The sequence below is a fragment of the Canis aureus genome, chromosome 17, assembly GCF_053574225.1.
Source record: "Canis aureus isolate CA01 chromosome 17, VMU_Caureus_v.1.0, whole genome shotgun sequence".
Taxonomy (NCBI): Eukaryota; Metazoa; Chordata; class Mammalia; order Carnivora; family Canidae; genus Canis; species Canis aureus.
The window spans coordinates 54,822,204-54,847,608 of NC_135627.1; the positions used below are offsets into that span (position 1 = coordinate 54,822,204).

At 43.0% G+C, this 25,405-nt stretch overlaps 2 long non-coding RNA genes across 22 annotated transcripts in view; one reads left to right on the forward strand and one right to left on the reverse strand.

Moving 5' to 3' along the window:
* LOC144288016 (uncharacterized) overlaps positions 1–25,405 on the forward strand; it is a 174,264-nt gene that overhangs the window by 109,509 nt on the left and 39,350 nt on the right. For 2 of the 21 annotated variants that reach the window (XR_013355959.1, XR_013355967.1), the window contains one exon: positions 10,351–12,171. The exons of 15 other annotated variants lie outside the window; for them this stretch is intronic. This is a non-coding gene — a long non-coding RNA (uncharacterized LOC144288016). Of the gene's footprint in view, positions 1–380; positions 1,645–10,350; positions 12,172–21,501; positions 21,709–25,405 lie in introns of those variants that run through there. 4 more of the 21 variants (XR_013355961.1, XR_013355968.1, XR_013355969.1 and 1 more) reach the window with 3 other exon arrangements.
* Positions 10,365–24,168, reverse strand: LOC144288017 (uncharacterized). The gene is made up of 4 exons (XR_013355973.1): positions 23,817–24,168; positions 23,561–23,647; positions 11,265–11,366; positions 10,365–10,807 (listed from the first exon to the last, which is right to left on the reverse strand). It is a non-coding gene; the product is annotated as an uncharacterized LOC144288017 (long non-coding RNA).

Consider the following 25,405-nt stretch of genomic DNA (forward strand, 5'->3'; position numbering starts at 1 on the left):
TGCCACTGTCACAACCTGAGGATGTCAGGCACTCCCAGTGGGAAGAGAGATGAGAGACACTTCCAGCGCCTGACTCAGGTGAACCACAGTCTCTTCCACATCCCACTACCCTGAGTTCTGAAACTGGATTGTCAGTTCTCCTCTTGCTCCACCCCCACCTACCATCCTGAAGATGTAGATGCTGGAAACTGGAGGATATCAATTGACCTCACAGAACCCCCTGGAAATTGCATTTCTAAAATAAATACTGCTAACCAAGGGAGGCTAAGTTTGCAAACAAATTCAGCTTTCCAAGAAATATCATATTTATTTATTTTTATCCACTCCAGCACTGCACAATGATTCCAAAATTTAATCTTTGTGCCTTTCTGACCTACCAGGATCATACAAGGAGCCAACATGGCCTTCTGAAGTCCTAGTGCCTGGTACTCCCTAGCCCATGCCAGGGGCGGAAGAAGCCAATTATTACTGGGGCCAGCATCCCCATTTCCTGGACTCAAGCCCTCTGAGAACTCTCCACAACCATTTCTGCCCAAGGTCTCACTGCTAAGGCTGGATGTGGACAGAGAGGAGGTGAGGCTGCCGTGACTCAGCAGACCCACCCATCTCCACCAGCACCCCAGTCTCAGGATCGCTCCCCCTCCCTCTCAGCTTTCACTTGCACACCCCAAAATCCTTATCTCTCTCTGCTGCCTCAGGAGTTCACAGTCAAGCGTCCCTAAACGACCTACTTTCTTAGAACGAGAAAGCTGGGATAGAATAAGTGACGCACAACAGAGTCTCATTCAAGTGCATTCTTCTATTGCAGCACAAAGCACAAATATTATCCTAATCCATTATCTTGACATACAAGCTTTGTGTGTTGCTTACTAATCGTTCTCATGAATACTAAATGCAGCAACATAATTCTGGTGAACTGAGGATCCTGGTTCTTAAGGTTCTACTTAATCATGCTTTGAAGTGCTTTGTTTTCAGTGCACAGCTGAGAACCCTGACTGTTTATACTATCCAGCTAGCAGAAAAAGCTGATCTTGTTTATTGAAGAGTGACAAATGTTACCGATGTCTGATTTGGGGGCAGATATGTCAGAAATGTATGTGTCTGTTTATGCACCTGGATGCATCTCCTCAAAATGTGGGATTTCGGCAGAAGCAGCTTTGGCGGTCCTCCACGTCCAGTCCTCATGGCCGACTACCAAGAGTCTCACCCATCCGGTTCTTGTAAGGATGGGACCGTGACTGCCAGCAATTGGAGATGGTTGGGCTCTTGCCTCCTGGCACCACAGTAAGTGCACATACATACGTGCACCCAGGACTGATGGTGGGAAGATAGGGACGGGGTGGAGGACAGCGGGGAATGCAGGCCCTATACTCATCCCACCTTATCAAACAATATCATGACTCTAGTTCATAGACTTTAATAATCTCCAAACCAGATTCATATACATTATCTCTTTTGATCCTCACAAGGACCCAGGAAGACAAAAATGACAGCTTCCTTACCCAGGAAGCATCCATGATAGGCTAAATAATTGACCTGCCTGAGGTCACTCAGAATGTGAGGGAACTACACAAAAACGTGGCTGTCCCAATTGGCAGGTAAAAAAAATGCTTCTCTTACATAAAACCCATCACAGTTGAGAGAGCATTTTTTCTTTCATTCTTTTTTTCTTTCTTTTCTTTTTCTTTTCTTTCTTTCTTTTCTTTCTTTCTTTCTCTTTCTCTTTCTTTCTTTCTTTTTCTTTCTTTCTTTCTTTCTTCCTTTTTCTTTCTTTTTTTAAGAAAGCATTTTCATATCTATTACATCATTTACTCCTCTCTCCCAAAACTAGGAAAGCAGGATGATCACTTTTTGGGGAACAAAATGTCAAACTGATGATTTGCTCAGAGTGACAGAAACAGCTACTAAACAAAAGAAGGATCTTTGGTCTTCAAATCCTTTGCTCCTTCCCCTATCTCCTAGCTGCCTTTCCATGAGCCCTTTTGGCCTATTCCTTTGTCAGTCGGCAGCCAAAAGCATCATCCCCCAGAATCGGGAGGAGTGCTTGGTATCAAGTATGTGTGCACCAGGCACACAAGTATGCACCAGGCACTGGGCTCATTTTGAGAATTCAAGAACGAAGGAGAGATGATCCCTGGCGGGGTTCCAGGAGCAGCGGGGGAGACAGACTGGTGAACAAACAATATGCTATCAGCAGTTAGTGCTGGGACAGTGGCGTGCACAGGTGCTCTGCATATTCAAGGTGGGGGAGATGCGTTCTTCCCACCCAGGTGGAGGGTGGAGGTGATACTGGAACTCTCCACGGTCTTACCCAAACACAGGAATTAGCTTACATGCAACATCAAAGCTGAAAGGGCAAAAACTTACCTCTAGCAGCTTATTGAGACTAATGAAAATCATGGGGTGGGAAAGAGATCAACTAGACTACTGATCTTTTCTATTCTTAACACTTTGGTTGAAATTGCCCTGAGTCGTGCTTAGAACACTGGATATTTCTTGGAGCCGTAGCAGGTAAAAATCCTCAGCAGCCAAGTTGTTTATCTAACTTCATCCCGGAATGTGTGCCATGGTTGCCAATATATCCTGAGTAAGGAAAATGAAACGGCCAAATTTAGTAGCAGATGACAAGTGTCAGGTCCAGGCATTTCCGAGAAGCTTAAGAAAGCCCGTCCTGTTTACTGAAAGTCTGAACCTCCTTTCCCAAAGCCTGTCCTTCTCACAAGGATGAGGGGAGTGCTCACACCCTCACACCCGAGCTGTTACATCCTGCAGCTTTCAGAAGAGGAAATCAGACCCGCCTGCCTCAGGGGTGCCCGTGGGGATGCTGGGCAGCCCTGGGCCAGCTGAGAGGCTGGCATCATGAATGAGCACCCCAAATAGTTATGAAAAGAAAGCCAAGACGGTATAGGTGTTACATGTTTCCACAGCACCCTGCCTCACTTCCTAAGCCCGGGCACCTTTTCCTAATGGAACACCCACAAGCCTAGTGACCGCAACCTAAGGAGAATGGCTTTGGTTCTTAAATTCTTGCCAGCAGGAAGGAGTAGAAAGCTGCCTCTAGACTGTGACTTCCCGAACAAGTCCAGGTGTTAATATTTTAAACAGCAGAGTCAGTGATCTTCTTGGTACTCATCTACTATTAGAGTAAGCTTTCTCCTACAGGCGCTGGAAAATCCTTTGCATTTTGAATCTTTTTTTAAAGTTGTGGCTTGCTTAGGTTATGCTTTTTGTGACATTTGTTGAGTTAGGACCCGGACCACAACATTGTCTCCTACACTCTCTAGAAGGGATCATTCCCTTCTCACCGTTTGGCTGGCCTCCCCAGGGTTACACCCACACAGGCCAGCAATCTAATTTCCATCTGGTCAACCCCAGGAGCTATTTTGGGTTTGGCCTGCTTTTAATCCACTTTTCCTGCCAATGCAGGCTCAGCCCCTCCACTCTCCAGGGACCCTTTCCTCTAAGGAAACATTTGAAAAATACAGACTTTCCAGAGGGCAAAAACCAATGCCCATCTCAGCTCAGAGTGCTGCCAGGAGGTGCTAAGTACTACCCTAAAACCCTTCTAGGGAGAGACTGAAAGGCAGGAGCTGGCCTCTCCATCCTCAGCTCTCAGGGCTTTGCACCTCCTCCTCCTTTCTGCTCCCAGCCTTTGGCTCCCTCCTGCAATCTCCCCTTAGTGCACCTTGCTACGTGTCTGACCTTGGCTCATGTTTTATTTACTCTGTGCCTGCCTGGAGCGCACGCACGTTTGTCTAGCTAATTCCTGCTGGCCCATCAGGCCTCTTTCTGTCTCCAAGGTGGCTCAGGTACTCCTCCTCCACACTCTTGTAGACCCCGCCTCGGTAGGGCTGTGACCCCAACCTTACAGAGCTGGACCTTTCGCTTGTCTGTCCTCGACCCCCTCGTGCCAAACTGTAAACTCCTTATGGTCACCACTGTGCTTCTCTAGCCCCTGCCCGCTAAGTGCCAGGCCCCTATGCCTTTGCTGAATTAAATTTAACGGAGCTAGAAAAGTATTGGCAGGACAAAATGAGAGACAGGAAGGAGGACTGGAGAAAGAGAAAAGAAAAACCAGCATTTGGTGCAAAGCAAGAAGGCACCTCCAAACTCCGCCTCAATTATCATGCTTGACCTCACATAGGGACTAACAGCAAGGATGAATCAGACAGAAACGATGATACTATCTCTCGCCTCTGCTGCCTAGAGAAAGGGTCCCCACGTTCATTGTCTCCAGGGGCCAAGTTAGGTAACATCAGTGTGAAGAAGTGGGCCAGGTATCAACCAGCAGGGAGCAAGGGAGCCATAGAAGCACTCAGGAGAGACCCCCACCGGACCAGACATTGCAAATCCAAACAGCGTGGGCCACGCAGAGCCAGCCTGTGGATCCAGTGTAGGCTCAGATGGCCAGAGCAAGAAGTACAGAGCTCTGTGTTACAAAGGACAAGCCTAGAAACAGAATCCGTTTCCCCTTATTTTTCTATATTTTACTTGTTTAAAATGCACTTGAAGGTGTTCTTTGTAGGGGTATTCTAACTACATGGAGCTACCATTTAACACGCTGTTTCTATGGGGGAATGTAGTTCAGGTTCTAACTCTAACTGTGAGGACTGCACTAGCACCTTCTCTTTGGTGATGACAGCGTCCATTGTATCAACATCTGAGGGACAGAACTCCCAACAGGGAGACAATCCTGGGCCCTGGAAGCTTGGGTTCTCTCCATACCTCTGGATCCATCTCTGTATTTCCCCTCATACTTGACACTGCAGACATACCAAAGTATCCACCGGAGCCACTTTATCCCCAACCCCTTACCCACCGTGTGTCATCTATGCTCTCTGCCTCACCTCCACCTGGCTCTCTTCTCTCCATCCTCGGGGATGCTTTCCCGAACCCTCCCCCAGCTAAGTTGACTGACTCTCCAAATGCTTCCACAGCACTTGACTTCCCCCAGCGTGGTGAGTATCCACACTGGAGTGTAATTGGCATTTGCGGTAGGCATCCCCACTACACTGGCAAGGGCAGGGCATGGCTGTATCCCCAACACCCATCCAGTGTCACACACTTAGTGGCCAAGGCTTGGTGAATGAACAAGTGAATCAATGAAAGAATAAATGGACAAAGTGGATACAGCACACTCTCCAGCTAAATCTCCGACCAGGTATTTTCAAACAGATCATATAACACACTGTCCTATCAAAGGACAGGAACAAATAAATCTTGAATCTGAAATACCCCATACCTGCACATTTCACCTTCCATGAGATAGGTATTACCATTTCCCTTTACAAAAAAAAAAAAAAAAAAAAATGTAAATCGAAGATCAGAGATACTGAATAACTCGCCGAACATCACACAGCAGTAAATGGCCGAAGCCCAAACTCCAGCCCAAATTTACTGACCATAAAACCTGTGTTTTCCCACCATACCGTACTGGTCGGAGGTTGGGACATCATCAATATAGAGGATAATTGTGCTGCTGCTACCATTCCTAACTTTAATATTCTAGGTTGAATCAACTCTTTGAAGATGTCAATTCCCAGATCAGATTCTGGATCACAGCTGTTAGGATTAGGCAAATTGGTCTTTAACTTTGGGTAGAAACTTCATTTCAGTAGTCTGGGATTTCTACCAGCATTGAGCATTCCCTCCACCTGCTGTCCTGGACCTGCCTCTCCCATTTCCCATTCTCATTTAGCATATTTTAAAAACCATTAACAGACAGCCTCAAGCCGGATCCCCAAATCTTCCTAATTAAGATACCAGGGCAGGCACCTGGGAGGCTTAGTGGTTGAGCATCTGTCTGCCTTTGGTCAGGGTCCTGGGATCGAGTCCCACATCAGGCTTCCCACAGGGCATCTGCTTCTCCCTCTGCCTGTGTCTCTGCCTCTCTCTATGTGTGTCTCTCATGAATAAATAAATAAAATCTTTAAAAATATATATATATATGTGGGCAATATTTATCATCATATTTTGGTCAATATAAGTAAGAGAGAGACAGAGACAGGCAGCAAGAGAGAAACTGAAAGAAAAAAGCAGAGTCGTAAACAATAGGCTCTTAAAATAACACTATTCGGGAGAGGTGTAATAATGACGCACATCACTAGAGAAGGGAACAAAATGGAGGAAGCTCCCTGGCGTCTTTGTGCCTTATGAAATTACTGATGAAAACAATTCTTAAAGTCACGTAGTATTAAGTGACAAGTAGTTTAACTACGATAGCATGAGTCAACTACTGCCTATTCTGTTCTATTTTAGCATTGAATCCTAAGATGATTCAGGCTAGTCCTGTCCTTTCCCAAACCGATTTAAAATCACATCTTCATGTAAGACAAGAGGTACAATCACTGGACTGCAACCCAAGTGGCAGCCAGTCTTCACGAGATTCCAGCTCAGGATCTATAAAACCCCAAGACAGCTGCATGGAAAGGACCCAGGGCTGTTCACACTGGCTGAGGCGGTCTTTGAAAATGGGTCAGCAAGGCTCACGGAGAAAGAAAGCAGACCTTTTCAGAACTCAGCAACACAGTGACATAGGAAAGGAACAAGGGCTGCCCTGTTGAATTTTGCAAATATGAATTTTATCACACTTATGAAAACAGGTCCGGGTACAGCCTATGCCACCTATCAGCTCATTGAGTTTGTTTTGGGGGAGAGGCAGTTTTATGCCTACCCTCTATTAGGCAGAAGGGTCATAAAGAAGCAAGGATCCTGGATGGCAAATTCAGTGGTGTTTTCAAGAGGGGAATGGCAACACACAGTGGGAGAGAGAGGGGTTGTCTCTACCAACTGGCGTACAAAAATGGACTTATGCCACAGGGCTCCAGATAAACTACCCATTACTCAAAAAAAGAGGAAGTCTTTTATAAGAGAAATATTTAGAGTTGGAGAGCCATAGTCCCAGAAAGAAAATGTCTTAAATGAAACTTTATGTCTTTGTAGCTTTGCACTCTCAGATCCCCAAATACTTCATCACTATTTTCTTTCTTCTATTCCACAATCTCACTATCCCTCTGCAAGGTTAGGGGAAGTCAAATTGTTGCCCATTCTGCAGCCGCTCAAGAAAATACATTATACTAAGCAAAAGGAGCCAGTCACAAGAAGTCCCACACCATATGGTTCCATCCACATGAAATGACCAGAGTTGGCAAATCTGTAGAGGCAGAAAGTAGATTATTGGTGTTTAGGGCTGAGGGGGTGGGGCATGATAGCTAAAAGGTATGGAGTTTCTTTTTGGGATAGCGAAATGTGCTAAAATTATTTGTGGTGATGGTTCTACTCTGAATATACTTGTATATAGTATACTTGAAAATTGCACATTTCAAATAGGTGAGTTGTATGGTATGTGAACAAATTATAAAGAGAGAAAGAGAGAAAAAGGAAGAAAAAATTAAAGGAAGAAGGAAAGGAAGGAGAAATGAAAGGAAGTAAAGAAAGAGAAAACACAGGAGCCCAAAGGCAGGACAAGTAGTATATAATTGCCTCTGCTCAGCCTAGAATCTAAATTCTCTGCTTCCTTCTAGTGTGAGCGTCCCCCACCCTCTCCCTCCCACTATACACATTGACACATACCAAAACCTATACTCCAACCATCCCAAAGAATTTACGTTTCCACTTGAACTCTATGCAGTTCTATTCCTTTGAGTTTTGCACAAGCTCCTCTCTACCTTGAATGCCTACCTACCATTTCCCACCAAAGGAGCTCCCCTTCATCCTTCAAGAGGGCTTCAAATGCCACACCCTTCAGGATGTCTCTCCTGGCCTCCACTGGTTGTTGTTAATGGCTCCTCCTCTTCACCTCTGGAGGACCCAGGGCATCCATACTATATATAGTAGGGCATTAGTTACAAGGTACTACAACCTATTTCAATGTACATGGCATCCCCAATGAGACCACGAACTCATGAAAGATACTATATTTTATTCATCTTGGTATTGACAGATCCCTGAAACAGTGCCTGTCATACAGAAGACATCTAATAAATATTTGCCAAGTGACCCAATAGCATGGAGATGTGATACCCCCAGATGCAGGTCATGGAAAGATAACCAGAAATGATCCCTAATTCCCAAGGACAGTGGAAACATTAATGGTTTCTCAAAGAAAGTGTCTGGGTGCCTAAGTCCACCCCAAGTGAGAATCCTGCCCACAGAACTACAGGGACCCTTCTGATGCTTGGGCGGGATCCATATCAGGAGGAAGAACGCAAATGGAAGGCAGAGTGTGCGGTTAGAGAAAGACGAAAAGAGCTGTGAATGCCAGTAGAACCACAAAACAAGCCTTGGGGTAGCAAGCACAATAACAAAGGAGTTTGCGGAATGTTTTCTGGGGAAACCAAACTCCATAGAGACTGCTTGATCAGAATTGTGTTTAAAATGAAATCTAAGCACTTGCTGATAGCAAGTCTAGAAGTTTCCATACATAAAACAAGCATCCTGAACAAAAGAAGCAGCCAAACTAGCGCTGACAAGAAAGGACAAGAAAGAGGTGTGAAACATAGCAGAGGTCAACGTAGCCTGAGAGAAGAGGCTAAGAAGTCAGAGCGCAAGTTTCTACATAAAACCAGAAAGCTATTAATGATATCTGTGGATTTTTATGTATTTATGGTGATGATAATGGGTAGATTTCCTAAATGTAAGCTCATTCATTCTGAAAAGTCATTATATTGGCCTCATAGAATCCTGAGTTGAAGATGTCCCTCTAGGTCTGATCAAATACGGACAGAGCTTGTTAACTCCTGTGCAATACTAGGAGCTGCAGAAGCTTCTAAAGAAAAGAAGCCATTCTAGAGTTACTGTTAACTTGACCTTATTTATGAGTTAACCTTATTATATTGCTATTTAAAAATATACCAATAAAAATGTAGATATGAATTCCTTATGCTTGTAGCTCTAATATAATATGAAAAGCAACACAAGTTTACAAATTAAATGGAAACAATACCTCAAAGGTCAATAAAATTCAAATTAACAACATTAAATTAATGACACCAATAACATTGTTTTGTTGAAATCACTTCGCAGCACAAATGCGACGCTGGCATCATTACGATGCTGGCATTTTTGAGTGTGGCATGCCTGTGCCACCCTGTGCCATGGGATGACTCAATTCTCCCACCACTTTTCTTGGTTTAATTTGGTGCTACACCTCCATTCATGCAAAGCTTCAAGATGGCATTTGCCCTTCACTGGAGTGAATATAGTCATAACTGTGGGTGCTCAAATTGTACCAGCAGGCTTGCAATAAGTTCATCATCCAGTTGCTCCAACTATTAAATTAAATGCATAATTTTAAATTATTGTCGTATTATAAAGGTTAGACTACTATAAATTATTTCTGCATAGAACCTGTGGATTCCTCTTGAGAAACAGTCTGTTAGATGAACCACCTACCCCGGCAGCATTCTCCTATCTATGGAACCAGTCTGATCACTCTTTGGGCCCAATGAAAGACAGACCACTCCAGTCCCCAGAAATCTTAAGAGACCGTAGTTCCCTGCCCAAGATAGTGTCAGTATTTAGAGCAATACAAAGAAATGGATACTTTCACAATGAGTTTTCCTCCAGAAGTTACTGGTGGAGGGAAGAATTCCCAGAAAGGCAAAGGGCAGAGAGGATGACCCACCTCCCTCTCCAACAAATCCTCCCCAGGGCAGCTTCTCTCCCAGCTGAGATCACCTCCTCTGACCCCAGTCTCCATTGGCCACATGTGGCTGTGTCTCCCAGGAGTCTGAGCGGCCAGTTAACAAAGCTCTGTCAATCCATTAGTTGTTTTTCAACTCGCTTGTCTTGTTTTTGTTTGTTCTTTGTTATTGTTTAGCTATGGTAAAATACATATATGACTGACCCTCTTAAATACTTTTAAGTGTGCGGTTAGGTAGTGTTAAATATATTCGCATTGTTGTACAGCCAATTTCTAGAAATTTTTCAACTTGGTAAACAAACTTTATACTCATTAAGCTATAACATCCCATTTCCCCCATCCCCCTGACCCATGGAAACCACCATTCTACTTTCTGTCTCTGAATTTGACTACTCTAGAGGCCTCATATAGTGGATTCATACAATATTCATCCTTTTGTGATAGGCTTACTTCACTTAACAGAATATCTTCAAAGTTCATCCATGTTGTATACAGACCTGAATTTCCTTCCTTTTTATGGCTGAAGAATCCATTGTATGTATAAACTACGTGTTGTTTATCAGTACATCCACAGTTGGACTTTAGGTTGCTTCTACCTTTCGGCTATTATGAATAGTGTTGCCATGAACATGGGTGTATCTTATTTTACTTTTTACTGAACTGACTGGTTATTTGGATTCTAACATATTAACCTCTGAATTTTCTAGATTTCTCAATCTCCTTTCAAACCTGAGAAGAACTTGCCTCTGAGATTTGGTACTTTTTTTTTTTCTTCAGTGTACGATTTCATATGCTTTCTGCCTCCAGGCATGGGCACAAAGCTTCATGGATGAAAGGTTGTAATGGCTAGACTCCAGAACATCCTGCAGGAACACGTAAATGTGTGCATTGACAATGATGTTTGAATCAACTTCCCAGAGGAGGAGAACTAAGAGGGGTGTTATTCTCAGCCATCAGCCACAGGGTGTCACCTCGATGTGGTAAGATTCTGGTGTATCCTCAGGGCCCTGCAATGGAGCTTTGAGAAGCCTCCTCTCTCACCAGCCTTCCATTCCAGGGATTTCACAAATGCTTCAGTGGAAGCTACTGTCTTAGAAGTGATGAAGGCAACCCAAAGTTAGCTGAAATTGTAGGTGGAGGCTGTCATTCATCATGACGTCTTTCCTGTGAGTGACACATGAAATGTGCTATTACTTCTGGAGGAACACTTAGAATGCCACTCTCTAATGGCTCACACACACACACACACACACACACACACACACACCACAGAAATCAGGCCGCTAATGTCTACAGCCTACTGATGTGAAATCCATCCTCCCAGACTCAGAAGCCTTACAGAAGTTCATCTTAACACAGATCTAGTTTCTCCTGGTTGAAGAAAATAATTCCCATGGGGCATATTTGTTCCCCACACCACATGAGAATCTGTGTTTTCACAAAAGAGGAAATAGAGGTGTCTTCCCTCCAGCTGGGCGAGGAACCTCGGGCTTTCCCAGTGGCCAGCTGGTCTTCCCTCTGTGCACACCTGGTACCAGGTGGCAGAAAGAACTCACAGGAGGCTAAGGGGTAAAAGATGGAAGAGTCAGCTTTCTTAGTAAACTTCTTAGATGATACTCACCTGCTGGAGGTGAGGAGGGAGCAAGGGGCAGAGGATTGAGCCCCAGGCTGAGAACACTAATGGAAGTCCTGGATTCCCGGGTGGGCCGCTTCCTCCTTTTACCTAAATTGTGAAGCTGATGTGAAGGCCACACATAATTTGTGACAGTATTTTGTAAAGGCTAACATGCTTTACAAGTGGAAGGCATTGTTACTTTATAAAAATAAATAAATAAATTTAATAAAAATAATTTCCTGCTTTGAAACATTTGGTTCACAATTTTAATGGCTGCAAGGTAAAATTTGGTTTTAGGAGTGAGCAAACGATTCTGCAAACCACCAGCCACATTCCCCCAGGCCTGAATCCTGTCCAGGATCAAAGGGCTGCTTTAAGATCAAAAGACTCTGCAATCCAGAAACCAAGCCTGGATCTGCCTCACCCTAGTGCTCCTAGAGGGGACCAACTCCACAAAACAGTAAATATTCCCTCCTCTTTGTTCCCAAGCGAGCTCAGTTTCCACTTCTTTTTTTTTTTTTTTTTCACCTGCATGACTTACTTATTTTATTACTAGAAGTTTGGACCTGTTAATCCCTATCCCTATTTCACCCATCCCCTCACTTTCCTTGCCCTCTAGTAACCACCAGTCTGTTCTCTGTATTCACGAGTCTGTTTCTGTTATTTTGTTTTTTCATTTGTTTTGTATTTTAGATTGCACAAAGAAGTGAGATCATATGGTATTTATCTTTCTCTGTCTGACTTCACTTAGCATAATACCCTCTAGGTCCATCCATGTTGTATATGCAAATGGCAAGAGCTTATTCTTTTTTTATGGCTGATATGATTCTAATATATATATATATATATATATATATATATATATATATATATATACCACCCCTCTTTATTCTTTCATCTATTTGATGGACACTTGGGTTACCTCCATATCTTGGCTATTGTCAATGATACTGCAATAAATATAAGTGTATGTATCTTTTTGAATCAGTGTTTTTGTTTTCTTTGGGTAAATACTCAATAGTGGAATTACTGGATCATATAATATTTCTATTTTAAATTGTTTGAGGTATCTCTATACTGTTTTCCACAGTGATTACATCAATTTACATTCTCACCAACAGTGCACAAGGGTTCCCTTTTCTACGCATCCTTGCCAACACTTGGTATTGTCTTTTTGATACTGGCCATTCTAACTGGTATAAGGTGTTCTCTCACTGTGGTTTTTATTTGCATTGCCCTGATGATTAGTGATGTTGAGCATTTTTTCATGTGTCTGTTGGTTCTGTATGTCTTCTTTGGCAAAATGTCTATTCAGGTCCTCTGCCTATTTTTAATTGGATTATTGGGGGGGGTTGGTGTTGAATTATAAAAGTTCTTTATATATATTGGATATCAACCCCTTATTTATTATTTGCAAAATATCTTCTCCCATTCAGTAGGTTGCCTTTTTGTTTGTATGGAACCACAAAATTACCCTGAATAGCCAAAACAATCTTGAAAAAGAACAAAGCTGGGGGTATCATAGTCCCAGATTTCAAGATATACTCCCAAGCAATAGTAATCAAAGCAGTATGGTACTGGCCCACAAAGAGACACATAGATCAATGGAACACGATAGAAAGCCCATAAATAAATCCACACTTATATGGTACTAATCTACAACAAAGGAGATAAGAATATACAATGGAAAGAAGATAGTCTCTTTTATAAATACTGTTGAAAAACTGGACTGCTACATGCAAAAGAATGAAATTGGACCACTTTCTTACACCCTACACAAAAATTAACTCAAAATGAATTAAAGATCTAAATGTGAGACCTGAAACCATAAAACTCCTCAAGAAAACTCAAATAGTAATCTCTTGGATACTGGCCTTAGCAACATATTTATGGATGCCTCCTCACGCAAGGGAAACAAAAGCAAAAATAAACTATTGAGACTACACCAAAATAAAAGCTTTTTCACAGCAAAGGAAACCATCAAAAAACAATAGTTTCCACTTTTATCCCCTTCCATACCCAGGAAGCAATGAATGCTCACAGTGCTTGCTCAGGGCAAAGTCAGAAAGGAGCAGGAGAGCAGGACAGAGAGATGACCAGACAGATGACCTAACCCACTCAATGGTGGGCACAGAAGGAAGTCCTCTTTGCCTTATACAGATTTCTCAAAATGACCAATGGAAATATCAAAGGAAATGATCAACATAACAGGAAGTATCACCATTAGAAGGAAATATAAGTGTGCCTTTCCTGTTTAGTGTAAACCTCTAATGATAAAAATTCTATTAAAAGTAAGTTTGCAGAAGATCTCTGATTAGGACACATTTCCATCCCTCTCTTTCTCTCCCCCATCACAATGGCCTCTACTTCTCTCAGAATAATGAAAATCTTAGTGGTTTCTTCCAGTTACTCATTATTCATTCCCCATCTCCTTCTCCCTCCTCTACCCTCCAGCCCCTTTCTTAGCTCAGCTCTTACCTGGACTATGACACAAGACTTAGACAGCCATCCCACTCTGATCCATCTTCTAGTCTGCAGTTAGATGCCATTGAAGTATGTCACCCTCAACATAAAACCATTCCATGGCTTTCCATCATGATAAAACAGAGTTAAGCTCTTTGCTTGTCTTACTGGTTCTGCATGAACTGACCTCTCCCCTTCTAAATTCCTCTTCTGCCTCTTCCTGCCTCACTATTCATGCTCTAATCTTGCTAAAGCACTTGTAGCTCCGAACAAGCATTGTGTGATTTCAAGTTTCCTTGCTGTTGCTCACACTCTTTCCTCAGCCTGGAGTTTCTGTCCATCCTTTGTTAACATAGCTATCCTTTACACACCTTTCAACACTCAGCTCAGCTTCCATCACCTCTTGAAGACTTCCCAGAAGCTCCAGGTTAGGCTGAGTGCCCTCCTCCATACCCCTAATGCATCCTCTGCATACCTCTTCTTTGGCCATAGGTGTATTATAAGCCATGTATAGGCCTGTTTCCCCAATAAAAACTGTAAGCTCTTAATGGGAGGAACTGTTCCCTATGTTTATTTGCCTCCAAAGCATCTAGCACTGTGCTTAGAAAATAGTAAATGTTTGTTTAAAAAGCACTAGTTACTTCCTATTGTGACTAGCATGGAACCATGTTGCAGTAGATGCCCAGTGGATGTCTGTAGGACTTGTTTTCTGGGGTGGAAGGCAGAGAAGAGCATGGTAGACCTTTCATCAGAATCCCAGATGATGGAGAGGTGTGAGGCTCCATTGCTTTTCCTAAATACTTTCCCCAAGTATGGCACCTTTTCAACAATCATGACATGATAGTTGAGAAGCTTGTGATAAACAGACATTAGAGGAAGCAGTGCAAAATACCTGGTTGAAACACCAAGGACCTGGCTATGAGGTGTGAAACAAAGATAGTTTAAAGCAAGGACCCTTTTTCCTGTACTCTGTGCCAGACCAACCTTTTTACCTCAGCCTGTCACCTCTTCTATCAATCCTCAGATGTTAAAACCTGCCACACATCTGTATTTTGGGTTTCAAGGTTTTGTTTGCTCATATTCTATTCTGCCATAGAATCCCCATTTCTGCACCCTCCAATTCATTTTCCCTAAAGCCACATTGCACTACTACCCATTTTGAAGTGTCTATGAAACTCTTTCTTATCATGTCTTTGTTAGAATGGGCATTCCCTCTTTGTGTTTCATCATCCTAGAACCCAAAATCATTGCACATTTGATATATATACTCATTGTTCACCTATCTGTCTCTCCTACGAGGACTAGAAAGTACTTGAGGCCAAGATATATGTACCTTTATGTCAATAAACCTAGGCCAATGTCTGATTCATACAGCTGACTGATTGGACTTTCTCATATAAAGAAAGCAGAATCCTGAAAGAATAGGTACACTCTGGTGGTGGTGAAGGGGAAGTAATCGGGAGCCAAAAGAATGGATCAAGCCTCCTGTGAGTTGATGTGATAATGCCTAGCAGTGGTATTAGGCATTGAGGTCACTTGAGGATGGGAAGAGAGAATGGGGAAATAATTCCCAATAGACTGAAAAATACTTTACCATGGTGGTACCCATGCCTCAGGCCCCTTACCTGCCCAGTCAGGAATCTTCCTGGGAGTTCCAGAAAATTCTAGAACCTAAAAGAATTACATATGCAGCTATTATATTTGTGTTTGGGCCTGTCAATTTGGCGTCCCATTTTAATGGAAACCCCACACCAGTTAAGACCACAGCTTTTGTGTGACTTTAATTCCAGCAGCCCCTACAGAATGCTTCCTGAGGTACCCAGAGAATGTTTGATGACTTGTAGACCATGTTCTTTGACATTAAAATAGTCTGTAAACATGGGAGTGGCTTCAAATGAATTTTGACTAAGTCTTAGGAAAACAGCCTCAGTCAGATTGTATTCATTTAGTTTTTTGTTCACATTCCACCGCCTCTGACATGTCACAGCCTCTTCCTAAATAGGCTTCTAGAAGTCAGGAGCACATTTACATGGGAAAGAGTGCTGACTGAAGAGGCTGAGCACCACACTAGCTAAAGTGTCCCAATGGCACTTCCCAATGGGAGTCTTGTTTTCATACTAATATTTTGTGCATTTTAAAGTCAGCTCCGTCGTACATACAACTACCACTTCCTCATCCATAAATCAGTTGGGGTCAAGCTAATTAATACAACAGAACTATAGTCGTCTCATCTAAAACAAACACTATAAGAAACAAAGAAACCACAATAAGAGAGTCCAGACTTGCCAGAGGAGCTCATAAGCTCAACAGTTAATAGCAGAAGAACCTGTAAGAGGCATAAAGATGCAAAAGTATAATTGTAACACACATAAAATGATAGCCAATGCCTCTTGAACATCTATTAGGTGCCAGGCACTTTTTAGACATTATCTCATTCAACTACACATAACCCTACAGGATAAACGTTATTAATCCCATTTCACAAATTAGAAAATTGGACTCTCAAAGAAGCCAAGTATTTGGGCCAAGATTTCTCAGTTGGGAAGTAAGGGAGCCAAGATACAAACTCAAGTCTTATTGATTTCAATTCAGTGCCCATTAAGCTGTGCCAACCATTTCACACACACATAGGAAACCAAGAAGAGTGTCCTCTCCACCAGGGCACAGTCAGAAAACAGGAACTTCTCTAGTATTTTATCAGAGACAATCTACTACAGAGAATTGTTTAAACAGGTACTGGGGGACTGAAAAGGCAAGCAGGGAACCCCAAGGTGACAAAAGCTAGCAACTGCAGAAAGTAGCCAACAAACCTCTCTAGAGCTGCAGGAACACAAGAGAGGGGACTGGGCGGTGCCAGACCCTGGAAGCTTGGAGAGAGGCCTGGGGAGCTAGGCCTGGGACTTCTGAGGAGGGGGCACTGCCTGTGTGGGGCTGGTCCCTCAGAGCATGCAAGTGCTATGGGACTGCTTTGGGGAATTCTGAAAGATGCTGGAAACTGCAACTGACTAGAACCTTGCTGTTTCCAGAGTGAAAACTCACTGATGGAGATGCTGATAGGAAAAGCAAGCAAACAGAAAGGGCAAGTAACTCCTCCTCTCTTTGCATCACCCTACCTCCCTGGAATGTCGATAATTGGCAAAGGAGACATGTAGTCAGCAAAGCTCCAGCCAATGGAAGAATACAGCAGGTTTAGAGCTGAGAGAATTGTCTCCTAACCAGCACGAGTGGGTTCTGTGGAAGCCCCAATGCAAGTGATTGGGAGTATGGGAGATAATAATGATCACTAGAGTAATATCAGCTGCCATTAGTGGGTGTCTACTATGTGACGTTCACTGTGTTCCATCCTTTCCACACATTGACTCCTTTGGTCTCTGCAACCTATGAAGTAGGTACTATTGTTTTTCCAATTTTGCTCATGCAGAAACTAATATTTAGAGATGCTAAGAGCCCTGCAAAAGGTTAGGAAGAAGAGGGGCCACAACTCAAAACCAGGTCTCTCTGGATGCTAAAACCCTGCTTTAACCACTCATATTTGTTTGCTAGGGCTGCCATAACAAATTCCCACAAATTGAATGGCCTAAAACAAGAAAATTTTATTCTCTTAGAGTTGGAGGCCAGAAGTCCCAAAATCGAGGTGTTTGCAGGGCATGCTCACTTTGAAATCTGTAGGACTGTGTTTTCCCTCTTAATCTCTTATAAGGACACTTGTCACCAGATTTAGGGTAGACTCAGGTAATCTAGGATAATCTCATCTAAAGATTTTTAATTATATCTGTAAAGATGCTTTTTCCAAATAAGGTCACATTTGCAGGCTAGGATGTAGACATTTCATTTTAGGGACCACAATTCAACCACTACACCACCATACCATGTAAAATTACTCCTTCACTTTTGAAAATCATGTTCCCAAACTATTTAGAATGCAATCTGTATTCTCGTACCATTTTCAGATTTCAAAACAATGTTTTGTGCTGTCTGTAGTACTTTTAATATTTGATGCTCCTGTTCCTTTAAGCTTTTCTCCCTTCCTAAAAACATCTTCTGCAGCTCCTGTCATCTGGAACAGCCACCCTGTATGTCTTCGCCTCATCAACTCTTGATCTCATTTCAAATCTCATCTTCAAATTTCCTCCCTCTTCTCTTCTCTCTCCTTGACTGCTTTCTTCAACTTGACTTTTGTTCTCACTGGTTTGGCAATCCCAGAACTCAGTGGACACACCTGGTCAAAGGAGTATTATTTTAGATGAGAGTTTTTCCAACCACAGGGTGAAGGCTCCCAAACTTTTCATCACTGGATCCAACAAAAGATAGGTGTCTCTTCTTGGTATTCCCATGACAGTATCTCTTCTTGGTTGGAAGGATTGAGTGATCCATTTTGCAATTCACCTGGTTGAGGACATAGTTTAAAAATTTATGTACCTTGGAGATATGCTTTTTATGTGAGCATGAAGGGCAAAAAGATTTCTCAAGGCATGAAGACACGGGGAAAGAAAGGTGTATCATGCCCTTTTGCTAAATAAAATATGTGAGCTAAGGGCCCCTTATTGCATCAAAATTAATGAAATGTATTTCATATGCCTGGTTTAAAAGAATAAAAATACAAGATGCCTTTCTCTCTCATGGAAATATGTCAGACTCACCTTTATTAAAGTCTGACATATTTGCTAGTGAATATTTCCAGCATTCCAAGCCACTATATCCTTTAAATTTAATTCTGAAGTTCATAAATTTTGCTTCCTAAAAGGAAAGAAGATGAATATTAGAAAGCAAAATCTTGAAACTCATCCAGGGTTTTTGTTCAAGTGTCTCAATATCAAAATCATCACTATCTGTTTAAAATTTAATTTTCAAAAAGTATTTCCTGCCTCCACAGACATGGTATTGATGTGACTGCACTGTTTTTTCCTCTTTCCCCACAACATTCTTGGAAACATTTCTTCTGCAGGTGGGGTATGTTTTTGGCATTCATCAAGGTAATTCCTTGCATTTCATTTATTTTCCTCAAGTTCTTTCTTATCTGTGAGTTCATATTTTACTTTAAAAAAAAAGCAATAGATGGAAAAAGCAAATGGATTTCTTCAGACATGCCACTTCTTCCCTTCTTTATGACCAGGAAAAGACCAAATCCTGCCTCTTCCCTCATTCTTCTTGGTATAATTGATGGAAAAGTCATTATGCATTTGATACCTCTTCTCAAGTATTTGAGCTAGTAAGAGTAATCCTTACCAAGTTTGTCTGCCTCATAGAGTTACTCTACAACTGTGTCTTTTGTGGGTTTGGAGGGGGAAAGTTACAAGTATTCAAGAGAGTCACGAAGAGGAAGCCTTCCTGGGAAACTCCTGCCCAGCAGATGACTATGGCTCCAAGTATCTTCCAGGATGTTCGACAAATGTCTGTTGGCAGAATTAATGATAGTAAGATGTATAAGCCTTTCATTTTTAGGAAATACTACAGGCTCATGAGAAAAGGCAGGAAGATATGGGTGGATAACTATTGGCAGGAAAATGGGACAAGGTGGCGTAGCCATAGGTTTTATTTAGGTTTTTGTTATATTTAAGGAATTCCCAGAGTTTCATCCAGGCATCTCTGATCAGACACACAGAGAAGAGAAAGCCATGTGAAGATGGAGGCAGAGGTGGGGGTGATGTAGCTACCGAGGCAAGGAACGCCAAGAGCCACCAGAAGCTCAGAGAGAGCATAAAACAGATTCTCCCTCGGAGCCTTCAGGAAGAAGCCCCCTTGCCGACACCTTAATTTCAGCCTCGTAGCCTTGAGAACTGTGAAAGAATACATTTCTGTTGTTTTAAGCCACCCACACTGTGGTTATTTGTTATGGTAGCCCTAGCAAACTAATATAGACTCTTGCCCAGAGGGTGAGAAAGTGTCTGGTTTAATGAGTACCAAGGGATGTGGATTTATTAGGACTTCTAATGGATTTAATACAATTTCTTGAAAAAAATATAATGAACACCAATTATGTGCCAGTCCCTGTTCTCTGCTTTTAGTCCAGTGGAAGCCATAAACCAATAATCATGCTGGCAAATGCCTAATTACAAAGGAGATGAGTGCTCTGGAGGGAAGGATCGGGTTTTATGAGTGAACACAATGAAGGAAACCAAGCCTGACTGAGGAGTCAGCAGGAGTTCTCTGAGGACAAGGCTGGGAATGCACAGGACTAGAGGAGAATAGGGTTGTGGCCCTCTTCTTCCCATTCACCACTGAGTGGATGATGGGTGCTTTTCTGGTCAAAGCGAATGCACCTTTCCATGCTTTAAATGGTGTTTTGTGAGCTTCCTGACACCTCAGTGGCTTCCTAAACAGAGTTTGGGATTACTGATCTGAATAAAAGATAGTAGAAAAAGGGTTCACACTTTTTTTTTTAGCCAGTAGATTCAATCCCCTCCTGCATCTTCATCATCATCTGCCCTCAATGCTCAATGGCTTCCTCGACTATTAAGAGATGTGATAGAGGTGGAGGGAAGATGAGTTTTACATTCAAGTAAACTTAGAAGTTTATTTAACAAAAAAAGATTTTTTTTTCTGTAAAACTTCTTACAGCCTCTCATATGCTGGTTTGCACTGTGCAGCTCCACACGAGTGATATGATATGCAACATCCCCTACATCTTTGAACCCAGAATCCTTTCATCACAGAGCAGCTTACGGGATTAGCATTCCGTGTAACACATTTTGAGAAACGCTGCCTCAGGGCAACTGTTGAGCTCCACAAATCGTTGATTTTCATTTTCCTTTCTCTTCCTTCCAAAGTGCCTTGGACAGAACTGAGCATCCTAGTCCCAGGAGATCTTGTCCAAGATAGCTAGACCTCCAGGTTGGTCCTCACTGGAACACGAGGAGATGTGGCCACATCCACAAATGAAAGACACCTTCTAGGTGGTAAATGTAAAAGGAACAAGCCCAGGCTGGACCCTTGTGCCTGCTGACTGCTTGTTCCTCCACACCCCCTTGACCATGTACTCTTGACTACTACTCTTGTAAACAGAGGGCCCACACAGGTGTTGGTAAAAATATGGATACTCAATAGGATCCAGTGACTGGACATTCCCTTAGCATAAGACAAACCAGTCTCCAGGCAGAGTGGCCTGCGATTGACACCTGTGTTCTGTGTGATCTAAAATCTCTTAGCTTCGTTCTGTTGCATTCTGGGATATACAATTACAAGCATTGAAGTCGAAGAAGCAAAAAGGATTAAACAATTCCATGACCATAGCAGTAGATACACACTATTAAATGTCCTGGATCCATTTCAGTTCCCCTAATAGTCTCTCAAATGTCCTCATTTCCAGACACACACTGTTAGTGACTCATCACTCTTTTGCACTCTCTAATAAGTCATAGAACTTCCTTGTGCTGTAAGGAGAACTTACGGGAGAAGCAGCTTTATTGCTGTTGTATATTCAAGGCATTTGACCATAAAGTGCTGCAGAATCCGTGTGTGTGTGTGTGTGTGTGTGTGTGTGTGTGTGTGTGTGTATTTAGAGTCCTATGCCGGAGCAGGCTAGTCTAACAACGAAGGTTGTTAGACTACAAGGAGCATTCGCCAAGTCAGGAGTCCACCCGAAGATTAGAGATTGTTGCAGCTTCTTACATTAAAACTTGAGCAGCCCAGGCTTCCTCAGAGAAAACATGCTGCTTATTTAAGGGTAGCTTGGTATAGCAGGAAAGATGGGGAGTGGAGGTTCGGATCTTGGAGGTGCAGCTGATGGTTGCATATAGCCAGGTGTCACTGGGCAACTCACTCTTCTTTTTTTTTTTTTAAGATTTTATTTATGTATTCATAGAGACACAGAGAGAGAGAGAGAGGCAGAAGCAGGCTCCATGCAGGGAGCCCGACGTGGGACTCGATCCAGGGTCCCCAGGATCAAACCCCGGGCTGCAGGCGGCGCTAAACCGCTGTGCCACCGGGGCTGCCCCAGCAACTCACTCTTCTGTAAAATAGAGATGGAGACACCTTCCTGGCAGGATATTTGTCAGGCATGAAGATAAACATGCAAAATCCTTGGAACAAAATAGATACTCAGAACACAGAAGCTATTAAACCTCCCCTATATTTATTGCATCTTATTTGCAAGCTAAGCCCACATCCCCCCACCCCATATACCGCCTTTACCTCCACTAATTCAAGGCTTTCTACTGAGGGGAAGTCAGTAGAGTAGCCAGGGTCATCGGAAGTTGCCTTATTGGGCTTTACCCTCTGCATGGTTCATTCATTCATTCATTTAGAAAGTATTTCTTGAGCACCTAGCACATGCCATGCACTAGATCTGATTGCTTTCCAGCATCACCAATGCCCACTGATAACCAGACGCACCTGCCCCCTTACATTCTCTTTTCTTCCCTGTTCCCAGGTGCATGCTCAACCCTGAACTTCCCTTAGGTCTCCTGAGACAGTTGTACAGACTGCACTACACAACTTTCAGGGCAGCCTCCACAGCATACTTCTGCTTTCTTGCTTGTCCTCCCTGCCTACATACACCTAAAGAATCTTTCTGAGGTTATGCTAATAAGCATAATTAGCACAATAAAATTTAAGAAGCAGACAAGGAACTATAGGGAGGGGAACAAAAACTCCCATCTGAGTGTGAAACCTGGCTCCTCCCATCACATAGCTCAGCATTCTGGCTTGGAGGTCACAGGCCGTGTTAACAGTATTCATGGCTACAATCCCAAGTATTTGCATTTTCCTTTAATGCTCAAGGGAATCTTATGGAAAATGTTATTATTTCCATTTTACCAGTGAAGAAAAAAGATCCAAAGGAATTCAGTAATTTGCCCAAGGTTTCAGAGGCAATGAGTAGCTGAGCTAGGACCAAAACTCAGTTCTAACTCCCACGCCTGTTTCCTCATGAGGTTGGTGGTCCAGCAATGCTGTCCAATAGAAATTTGTGTGATAATAGAAATTTTCATATCTATATTGTTTAATATGGCAGCCACCAGCCCATTGTGGTTATTAAGCGCTTGCAGCTAGTGCAACCAAGGACCTAAACATTGTTCTTTTAGTTTATTTTAATTAATTTAAACGTAAATAAACCACAGGTGACTAGTGGCTACCATATTGGACAATGCAGGTAGGGCTGTAGTGCTAAGCCTGAGCTACGCTGAGAGGGTTTCTGGGTCAGTCACCATGTCTTTCCATAGGCTCCATTCCCCAGAGCCATCCCTTCCCCATTCCAAGTCCCAGGCCCAAATGAACTCATTTGGGAATGACTGTCAAGTGTCCCCAGAACCTTTGAAGAAGGAAATGACCCTAAAGATGGTCAGAACTCACAGGCTACCCAAATGGCTTGATAAGACCTGGGGTCAGGAGGGCCAGGCCACCTGATGATCACCCACAACCCCCTTGGGGCCTTACTTTTCCCCATGAGTCCCATACCTCTAGGCCACAGCTTTGAAGTCAAAGACACATTCACCACTGGAAATTAAGTAACCAGCTACCTCCCTGGGTCCTAAAGGGAGAAGATCCCAAGAATGAGAGACAGACTCTGAGAGAGAAAGAAAAAGCAAAGTGGCATCGCCTAGGGAGAGAAGTACAGATGAGAAGTCCCCAGTGGAATCCAGTCCAGTCTTATTTTATTTGGCCAATAAAAACCATTAGAAAAAATAGTTAAATTAACCAGATTTCCAATATTCAAACATAGTGAGAATTCAAATAAAAACTAGTTTTCCCACTCCTCCCAGAACCTTGGGGCCCCTGTAATGCCCAGTTTCCTTAGTATCAGTCACCAGGGCAGGAGCAGCTGCCCTGTTGAGATGGACCAGAAGTTGCTCAGTCCTCTGCGGCCCCCACCGCTGGTTCCCCACACATCCTTCTGTACTCACCTGGCTGACCTGGCTACTATCTGCACCATTTGTGGTTTGGATCCCAAAGCAGAGTGCAGTCCTGGGCAAGGCACCTCTGTGGGGGGCCTGGGAGAACATGATGGGGTATCTTGTATCTGGAGGCCCAGGGGGTGCCATGGGGTAGAAGATGAAGAAAGGGCACTCAGAGTCAGGGAAGGAGGCAAGGAGGGAGGGAGACAGCTAGAGCACACTAAAATGAAATGCCACCACCTCCACACCCTGCCTCCCCCCTCACCTGCACCGAAGTGTGCCAGACGTTTCTTGGTATCTTTGGTTTCTCGGAACGTCTCGATCTCCAGCCCCCAAAGCTTTTTCCCTCTACTTTTTTACAGCACCTGGATCAGTGCCAACCACACAGAAAGAACTCGAGAAACTTCAGTTGCTCCCAATAAAGTGCACTCAATTCAGAATGCCTCCATCAGACCCCCACCCCAGTTGTCGCTCCCAACTGTCATTATCCCTCCTGAGTGCTTCTGGGTGCTCTGCCCTGCGTAAGCTCACACTAGAGCTCTGTAGTCACCCCCCACTGAGAGGGGTCTCTTACCTCAGGCCTCTGCCCCCTGTGGCTGACCCACCCACGTAACAGCACAACAGAGGAAGCAGTTCCCTCAACGTGGTCCTGGAAGCTAGACCAGACAGTGGTATCAAAGCTGTGACCCACCCCATGATTCTAATGCTTTGCCTCTCCTTCTTTTAGTAGTATGGCCTGTTCACTTGAGATTTTTCTCCAGAAGGAGAGGAGGGAATCTGGGAAGGTCACCAGGCGATAAGCTCTTGGGAAAGGGGAACTATGCATCTTCATTTGTCTGTCCCTTGCTTTGGCAGAGTCTCTGGCACAGAGTAGCATTTCTCCAAGTAAAGCTCTGAGCAAGGAAAAGTGTGAATAGAAGGAGGAAGAAACCCTAGACTAAAGAGAGGCTCAAGGATGTAGGTTCAAGCACCGCTGTACCTTTCTCTACCCACGTTAGCTAATTCACAGAACCTGAGCTTCTCCTTCCTGACCTGGGAAAAATAAACAATAATATGTACCCTGTTGTTGGTTGGTGCAACCCTTAGGTAGTCAGAATGTCACCTGGCAGGAAAAAGCATAAAGATTTTTAAGAATAGGAGCTCAGTGATCCCAACCCTGGGATATTGTTTTAAGAAACGAATTCAGCAGCAACAGTGCTATTCCATGCATCAAGAAGATTATATGGAATTACAGTCAATAATGGGATATTTAATGTTCTCTAGCTATTCCCGACAGGGGAATAGTTACCTCTGTATGGCATTAAAGCATGATAAACGATTTTTCACTAATAAAAATTCACATATATGAAGATGATCTAAATACACAGACTCTATCATCCTTAATGCTACTATTCTTTTGAAAACAAAATCTGTTCATATTGCTGCTCTACTTAAAACTATTCAATGGCCAAAAATTCAGGAGGTGGCTTGCTGAGTTCATGTTTATGCAATGTGAGAGACTGCCAAGCCATTTCCCAGAGCAGATGTACCATTTTACTTTCCCACCAGCAGTGTCTGAGAGTTCCAGTTTCTCCAACATCCTCGCCAGTACTTATTATGGTCAGTCTCTTTAATTTTAGGGATGCCGATAGGTGTTTATTGGTATCTTACTGTGGTTTTAATTCACATCTCCTGATGACCAAGGATGTGAAACATCTTTTCGTGTTTCGTGTCCTACTTTTTTACCCGAGAGAAATAAAAACCCATGTTTACAGAAAGACATAGGTACATGAATGGTCAAAATGACTTTACCATAGTCCCAAACTGGAAAACCAAATATCCACCAACAGATAAATGGAAAAAAAAAAAAAAAAG